This window comes from Scylla paramamosain, chromosome 15 (genome assembly GCF_035594125.1).
Source record: "Scylla paramamosain isolate STU-SP2022 chromosome 15, ASM3559412v1, whole genome shotgun sequence".
Classification (NCBI taxonomy): domain Eukaryota; kingdom Metazoa; phylum Arthropoda; class Malacostraca; order Decapoda; family Portunidae; genus Scylla; species Scylla paramamosain.
The window spans coordinates 21823768-21833511 of NC_087165.1; the positions used below are offsets into that span (position 1 = coordinate 21823768).

Here is a 9744-nt window from a genome sequence, read left to right on the forward strand (position 1 = left end):
CTAAAAAAAATAAATAAAAAAAATAAATAAATAAATAAAAAGAAATAAAAAGAAATAAAAAAAAAAAAAATATATATATATATATATATATATATATATATATATATATATATATATATATATATATATATATATATATATATATATATATATATATATATATATATATATATATATATATAATTTTTTTTCACGATACGTATAATGATTATATAGGATATACTAGTATACTTCACAAAGCACTGCTGTAGAAGCCACGAGGGAGTGTACAGTAATGCTCCATCATGTGCTGTGGGTGACAGCCTAATGTACGCCTTAATGTATGCCAGCAGGACCCCCTTTTGAAAAATTAATGTTACTGAGTATTACTGAACACATTTACGGTAAGTAGTGCATACGTGTGTGTGTGGGACTCTCTCTCTCTCTCTCTCTCTCTCTCTCTCTCTCTCTCTCTCTCTCTCTCTCTCTCTCTCTCTCTCTCTCTCTCTTCTAAATGAATAAGTATATAAAAAGTTGAGTTTACATTCGTCTTTTAGTTGGAGTCATCTTAAATATAGATTTTTTCTTTCCATATATTTACGTATCCAATGTAATTAGATAAAGTTGCCTCTGGCTTCAGGTAAAATGGAATTATTATTCTCATTATTGTTATTATTATTATTATTATTATTATTATTATTATTATTATTATTATTATTATTATTATTATCATTACTATTACTGATCTAGTCGACGGCGGCTAGCAGATGTTGGGGACGAGGGATGGAAAGAGATATATCCAACAAATAAAGAAAAAGAAAAGTTTGTGCAGATTCACTTTCCATAATCTTCCGAAGTTTCATGAGGCAAAAAATTGTTACCATGAATATTCTCTCTCTCTCTCTCTCTCTCTCTCTCTCTCTCTCTCTCTCTCTCTCTCTCTCTCTCTCTCTCTCTCTCTCTCTCTCATTGTATTAATATCTTTGCATTCCTCTTCACAGTGACTTCATCTCGTGGGTAGGCGTTAATTTCACTGGCCCTTTCTATGAATGTGGATCTGGTTTTCTTGCTTTTCACTTTCACGTTTATTTAGTGCCTCTCTTTCATCCCCACACCCTACGAACGAATATCCCTTTCCACAGTGTTGCAGCTTGGCACATTTCCACGTCGGCCGCCTGCCCATTGACCCTTAGCTGACCCTTGACCTCGCTCCAAACCGGTTGTTGGAGGCGGGGGGGAGAGGTAGAGGAAACTTTCACCTTAGTGGTCAACCTTCCCACTTCCTCCAGGCTCCCCCCCCACACCCCCTGACCTCAGTGACCAAGACCCACCTGTTCTGACCTATATATGTGTATTTTTCCACATGACTGTATACTTATAAATAAATTAGTTCTGGTGAAAGCTGACTAAATGGATTCACACTTCGAACTATAACATTGTGTTGAAGGAACGGCGTGAAAGCTTATTATCTTCGTTTCCTGATTCTCTTTTACCTAGACATTCTATTTTGACGTGTTCGTAAATGAAATGTCGAATCTCGGCTGCCACATTTCTAATAACACTTCGAAAGTAAAATTCAAAGGTTCTTTTATGATCACTGGCTGAGCTGCGGTATAAATAAATGACAACAGTTGTGTGTGTGCTCTTAATATTCAATACGGGATAGCATTCTCGTCAGGAGAGGAGGACGAGAGCATCATGTGGGAGGATAACAGCCGGTGAACCACCATCGTTCCGGCTGAATCCGCCTGTGGGAGTGGCTCGACAGCTTTTACTTGCTGTGCCGCACCTTGGCCCCCATACCGCCCGCCGCGGCAACACGACTTAAGTATATTATAGCTCTCAGCCCTAAGTTAGTGCAGAAGATTTAGGTGGAGGGTTGCCTTAAACGTCATCACTGCTGTTCAGGCCTTTAAAAGTGAATTAACAGGTTTATCCAAGCATTTTGTGTATGGAACATATTTTCCTTAATCGTATTAGGTGATTCTACTTTTTTTTAAGAAAGTTGTATCTACACCGCCACTCTTTAAATCACTGATGAAGGCCCATAGCGAAACTGTATCGTCTTCTATCGGAGCATGTCTTTATTATGCGTTTTTTTTTATTTTTCGTTATTTTCTGTACACATTGAAAGCAAACAAGTGTGATTTACAATTTTTTTCTGAGAGAGAGAGAGAGAGAGAGAGAGAGAGAGAGAGAGAGAGAGAGAGAGAGAGAGAGAGATTACGTTTCGAAGTAAAAGGTTATGTGACAGCACTTACACATTCACGACGTAGTGATAATAACCGGTGCACTGCTGTATAATAAGTGATAATAACCGGTGCACTGCTGTGTAATAAGTTATAATAACTGATGCACTGCTGTATAAGTATAGTGGTTGAATTTTAAGGACGTGATGAACTTCATGTTGACTTGTTCAGATGTTTTGAGGATGTAATTATCGCGACGCGGTCCGCCTATGTCATCAAGATAATGGAAAAGCTTTCTAATACGGGCAACTGATTATGTCACTCATGTAATATACTTGATAATAAGCAATGTTATGGAGGTCTCTCTCTCTCTCTCTCTCTCTCTCTCTCTCTCTCTCTCTCTCTCTCTCTCTCTCTCTCTTTGTCAGAAGGGGTTTCATTTAGCCGTATAGTGAGGTAATCCTCCCCACTTCTGCCATGCTTTTATTTACCGAGTTTTTGTTGGTAAGCCTGGAACGACATTCAAGCTCGGTAACTTAAGAATCATGCCAGTGGCACAGTTTCTATTAAACCATGAGCGCGGATTGAGTTTACTTGTATTAAGTGGACCTGGTGGTGACCCGGGCTAGGCTGAAGTGGGTTCGAATCGACCAGTTGAGTCAAGGGGTGGGCGGCCTTGGCACCAGGGCGGAGGTTTCTCTCTCCCCGGTGCGGGTATCAGCACGCCTCGCTGCCGCACCTCCGTCAGACCCCTGCATGACATGGCTGCCACACACCACTTTTAACAACGATCAATTTACTCATACTAGGAAAAAAAGTAAAATAAAAGCGTGTCGACTCTAGAAAGAATAACCATATAGTGCGTGTGTATGTGTGTGTGTGTGTGTGTAAGTGTGTGTGTGTGTGTGTGTAAGTGTGTGTGTGTGTGTGTGTGTGTGTGTTTACTAAGTTGTATTTACATGCATCTAGTTGTGTGTGTATGCGTGTAATCACATTAACAAGTCAGCAAACATACTGTATTTTGTACAACATTACGGGTGTCAAGAAGGAAATCTTGATGGTCGATACTGCAAAGTCAGTCCGTTGAATCCAAAGATATAATCGTTCATGATGACCTCAAACAACATCAAACGCATCACACTCAACCATTACATCTCATTATTTTACCTTCCTGAGGCTAGTATGTATACTGACAGCGGCTGGAGCTGTGCCAAGGAGGAACTCTGAAAGGGAAAGTAAACGAGAGTGAAGTCAAAACCGGGTAATTGCAGACCCTTATTCATTGCCACATGGGGCTGCGCACCGTCAGACAATTAGTGATGCAAGAACGTATGAAAAAAATATTACGAACAATAAAATAGAGAAACGAGAACACATAAAGGCTTGAACTTGGACAAGAGCAAGTCTACCCGGCGCCGCCTGCTTACTTGCTTGCGACCCGGTGGTGAAAACACAGACCTTGACACACTGGTTGGCTTACTTCTACTTTTTCCCTCTCGCCCAAACCTGCACCTTTGTGTTACGGCACTCTGGTGGTGGTGGTGGTGGGGCGTTCAGGGTGCTGTTTCTAGCGATGGGTTGGAAGAAGGGGACGGGGGTGAAGACGTGTGTAAGGGGGGTAAATGCTAAAAGTAGGTAAGCCTTGTTGTTGTTGTTGTTATTGTTGTTGTTATTAATGTTGTTGTTGTTTTGTTCTTGTTGTTGTTGCTTCTTGCAATGGTCACTCTTATTTTATTGTTGTTAGCTTTCACTGAGGTTATAACTGTGTTAGTGGTGATGCTGAGGTTAATGCTGGAGAGAGTGACGCCTTCACACCGCAGCTTCTTGCAGTTGGATTCATTGATAAAAGTAATGATCTTCAGTAATGCCGCCTGAATGGTAGTTTCAGTGGATGGCGGTGATGGTAGTGAGGTATTTTGACGATGATGGAAATGATTAATGATGGGTGGGCAGATGGTGTGACAATATGTAAGCGGCTGAGTGTGAAGAGAAGGGCGTGTGTGCAGGAACAGGAGGGCTGGTAGACAGGTAGGCAGTGAAGGTGGAAGCAATAGTGTTAAATGAGCTTGGGGCAGCACCCTGTTAACCTGCTTCTGGCCAGAACGAAGGATTGCTTGCCTGTTTACACAACTGTTGCACCAGATAAGGTGATAAGAACGAGGACAAGTCGTCTAAAAATGTACAGCTGCTTTGTGCTCTATTATATTTTGTTATGCATGACGAGAGGCTTGTTCAGAATGACTGAAAACATACGAATGTGAAACTGTGAAACTGGAGTAAATGATGATGATGATGATGATGAAGATGACGATGACGATAATGATGATGGTGATGATGACGATGATGATGACGATGACGATAATGATGATGACAATGATGATAGTGATGATGGTCATCATCATCATTACTACTACTACTACTACTACTACTACTACTACTACTACTACTATTACTACTACTACTACTACCACTACTACAAAAATAATAATAATAATAACAATAACAATAATACTGTAATAATGATAATAGTAATAATAATAATAATAATAATAATAATAATAATAATAATAATAATAATAATAATAATAATGCTGATGATGATGATGATGATAATGCAGATGATGATACAGATGATGATGATTATGATTATTATTATTATTATTATTATTATTATTATTATTATTATTATTATTATTATTATTATTATTATTATATCATCGTCATCATCATCAACAACAACAACATAACCATTATTTTCTTTTATTACAAAAGAACGCTGAACCAGCTTACAGTATTGGCAAAGTTAACCATGGTGATGGCACGGTAAAGGCAAAAACAATCCGCACGGTGATAACAGCCGCCCAAGGCCCTCACCTGATCAGAGACACTTTGGTTTCTCACTACGACTACTTTCAAAGGCGACAGAGATGATTAGGTGGGTTTTCGAGAATGATATAGAAATTCTGTTAATTTGTCACTAGAACCGTAAAAAATTCACCCTTAAAAACCCGTGTAGCTTCAACTATTATATATACAGCCTTTTGAAAGAAGTGGAGGTGCCGCCAGAGGTGTTTCAGAATAATCCAACACGCCCAGGGTTCTGTGTATAGTGCCTGGGTGAGCGCAGTGAATGTTATTAGAGCCTGCCTCCTCACACAGAGATAACCTTTACAGTATACACAAATGAAAGCCAACATGAATATAACGCCACCAAAAAAAAAAAAAAAATATCTCGTTACCATATAATCATGACAAAAATAGCAATGCATCCTGAAAAATAGGGGACATTATATCAAGCTAAACAGATGGCAACTCAAACACTTTACGGTCGCTGTAGTGTGTGTGTGTGTGTGTGTGTGTGTGTGTGTGTGTGTGTGTGTGTGTGTGTGTGTTTAGTGATTTCTTAGCAGTACACCATATACGAGTATCTAAGAGGATCATTCTCTGCAACATATCCTCAAATTCTGAACACATGATGACAGGAATCGGCGACGTATCGTATTTCCACCTGTCGTTATCTTGTTAGTGATTAAGATAACCCAGTTGACTGATCAGCGCCATGGCCGGGTATGACGTGAGCCAGAATTGAGGCGATATGCCCATTTTTTTAGTTTAATAACAAAGAGAGAAAACAGTGATGACAACAATAACGCACACATTAGAGACGATTATTATTCATGATCATATTAGAACTGATAACATTTTCAGTGACGAAGGTTTCAGTAATTAAAATAAAAACGTAAATTTTACTGTAATGTGTTGTATTCACGAATTAGATAACAGAAATCATCAAGACTATGAATCTATGGCTTGAAATTGCTACAGCATCATGCTTATGTCCATCTTTTTATTCCTTTTACCTTGAGAGAGAGAGAGAGAGAGAGAGAGAGAGAGAGAGAGAGAGAGAGAGAGAGAGAGAGAGAGAGGTATCGCAATGGAGGTTTTTGTGAAGGAAAGGAAGACTCAACTGCAAATTATTCACACACACACACACACACACACACACACACACACACACACACACACACACACACACACACACACACACACACATTCACAGACACACACACACACACACACACACACACACATATATATATATATATATATATATATATATATATATATATATATATATATATATATATATATATATATATATATATATATATATATATATATATATATATATATATATATATATATATATAAACACACACACACACACGTATATGCAACAACTGTTTCGCAAAATCACTTTATTTGGAAGAGCATCAAAAAGATCACACCCTTTCATAATAATAGTCAATATTTGATCAGATTAGAAAGAAAATTGCGTGCGTGCGCGTGCGTGTGTGTGTGTGTGTGTATGCGTGTGTGTGTGTGTGTGTGTGTGTGTGTGTGTGTGTGTGTGTGTGTGTGTGTGTGTGTGTGTGTGTGTGTGTGTGTGTGTTTCGGAAAAAAAAATATGGCAAGTGTGTCGCATGTGTGTGTTTAAGAAAAATAAAAGTGACAAAAGACTACTGGATATGGGATTCTACGAACATGCTGTATTGTATAAAAGTTCAATGAGCTAAAACAATATTTATCTTTGCCCTTATCTGAAGACTACCCGTTATCTGAATTCCTGGAAGTGTTCTCATCGGTGCCAGGACGACGTGACATACGTACGTGGCAAAATATTCTCATTAATAAATCAATTAACTTCAACAATTCAACGGCTAATGGTTTTACGAATCGACACTAATTTCTGTTAACGAACGAAGGGTCTAACTTGGTGGGCGTGATGGAAACACTTGATCGTCCTGATGCGTCTGTGTCTGTGTGCATGAACTGTCGCATACCTTATGTGAGCGGTGTCTTTGGTGTCTTTGGCGGTGACTTTGGTAACGATGATACATTATCGTTACCGTCGTCACTAACAATCATCGTTAACTACGAAACGAAAGTCTTTCAAACTTTCTTTAGTCATTTTTGCCTGATGCTTGTTAGCCGTGGTTCTCTGTTGCGGGGTTTTTCCATCCCCCTGTCGACGTAGTTTCTGTCTATCTTGTCTTTGCCACCCCCAGGCTGCCAAACTATCCTTTTGTTGTAAGTTCTACGTATAGAATTTATTTTAATATAATCTCTATTCTGCGAGTGGAAGCTATTTAGAATATGGTAATTGTGTTGTAATGGATGATGTACATGAATTGTTTTACTGTATTTTACATACTTGTAGTTCATTTATAATGGGTTTTAAGTTAACTAGGATTCTTAGAGTCAACTTATAAGTCCCCCAACATTATCTAGACAATTCATTAACCTGTGCTCATGCATGATCACCTTATTTGGTGATCTTGAGTCCAGATTAAATCAATCAGTTCGACATCATGTTAATACTTATCTAAGTTGGGGAAAATAGTAGGAGATAAAGCCTTATGAAAATTTGGTTTAAGTGAGATAATGCATATCTTATTTTGCCTAAATAGAATATAAGAGAATATGTTGCCTACAGAAACCCCATGCATACTTTCCATTTGGTTTCATATGAAACTCATGACAGTTTTCTTGTTTTATGGTGTTTTTGTTGATCAGTGCTACAATACAGGATACATGACGCAGGGGACGCTACTCCACTAAACCGCTAATTGCAGTCCTTCCCTGTCACCAGATAGATCAATTTGCTCCAGTTACGAATATGAGCCTTGTAAGCACCAGTCTGGTGCTCTCGCTTAGACGACTCAGAGGCAAATCTGGCACGAACCGGAGAGCAATATCCTGAGGGATGCTACATGCTCATAGATGTGCGTAGTTTGTGTTCACGGACATGAACCATCTAAATAAGTATGTCTTGTTAAGTCAGCCTCACGAATCTATTCCTGATTCGTCATTTAGGTGCTCAAGTAATGCAACATGGCTACGTGAGAGAATTTTGTTACAAAATAATTCCCCCTTCCAGGTCTATAATTGGTTTCCTAGTCCCTCAAACACGAAGACAAAGCACAGCAACATTTTTGTCTTTTTACCTGATTTTTGCAGATATGAACTACTGTCATACTGCTCGTTACCATCGAGTCCAAGTAACCATGGAAAACTTTCTAACGAGATCAGTATTATCATGTGGCCTGCATGTTCTAGAGCGGTGATTCCCAAATTGTATTTTAAATGACGCCCCATTTCTGCTTTTAATTAACAGGCAAACACAACCCACTACTTTATTGTGTTTATATATAATTATATATTTTTTGAAATTTATATCCTAGCACTGTTTAGGAAAACAGAGATCTTTGCTTAGATAAAAACAAATGAAGTAAATAATACTAGCACGAGACATATTAATAAATATTTGTTTCAAAAGGAGCAAAAAAAAAAAAAAAAAAAAAAAATAGACTTGCACAGTTTAAATAAACTAAATAATGAATTTGGAAACATAGCGTATAAAATTTGGAAATACTCATGACACTGAAACGAACATTCAATAAATATAGGAAGCCAATGACTTATATCTTATAATTATCTTATAATTATCTTATAATCTAAACTGAAAACTTCACATCTCATCTCTAGCTTCTATGAGGTTAGGTGTTCTGTGCTGTCTACGTCAGTTTTTCTTACCCCCTCTGTTGCTAACTCTGTACAAGGGCCTTATCCGTCCATGTATGGAGTATGCTTCACATGCAATGGAGGGAGAAATTCACTCATACCGCTCTTTTAGACAGGGTGGAGTCAAAAGCTTTTGGTTTTATCAACTCCTCTCCACTAACTGACTGTCTTCAGCCTCTTTCTCATCGCCGCAATGTTGCATCTCTTGCTATCTTCTACCGCTATGTTCATGCTAACTGCTCTTCTGATTTTGCTAACTGCATGTTTCCCCTCCTCCCGCGGCCTCGCTGCACAAGACTTTTTTCTTTTTCTCATCCCTATTCTGTCGACCTCTCTAATGCAAGCGTTAACCAGTATTCTCGATCATTCATCTCTTTCTTTGGTAAAAACTGGAACTCCCTGCCTGCTTCTGTATTTTCTCCTTCCTATGACTTGAACTCTATCAAGAGGGGTTTCAAGACAATTATCCTTTATTTTTGACGACCACGTTTGACTTTGTTCAGGGACCGGCATTTCAGTGGGCATTTTTTTTTTAATTACAAATTTGTTGCCCTTGGCCGGTGCCCCTCCTACATATAAAAAAATAAAAAATAAATAAATAAATAAAATAATAATAATAATAATAATAATACTTCGAATTTTCATAGTACCAAAATGTAGACACTTAATCAAGTAAACAAATAAAACCAAGATACCCGCAGTTCCATAAACTAATTACATACATGGTACTTCAAATACTCATAATACAGAAACGTAAAGTAACGTAAAAGAATGAAAGAATGATATTCAGTTTTATAAAGTAAAATATGAACTATGAAGATAATGACATTAGGAATCTCATAACACTAAAATGTCAAGCAAATTACTCCAACAAAGATCTGAGACCACGATATGCACTGTTCTGCAAACTAGCTATGAGTATGAACACACGGCACACAATTAATATTTCGAGTTCTCATAATTCTGAAATGAAAATTTATTGCATGAATTA

The 9744-nt window shown here is 37.9% G+C and overlaps 1 long non-coding RNA gene across 1 annotated transcript; it reads left to right on the forward strand.

Moving 5' to 3' along the window:
• The first annotated feature begins 247 nt into the window (after positions 1-247).
• LOC135107221 (uncharacterized) lies at positions 248-1380 on the forward strand. Its single transcript, XR_010271664.1, has 2 exons — positions 248-383; positions 1122-1380. It is a non-coding gene; the product is annotated as an uncharacterized LOC135107221 (long non-coding RNA).
• The last annotated feature ends 8364 nt before the right edge of the window (positions 1381-9744 follow it).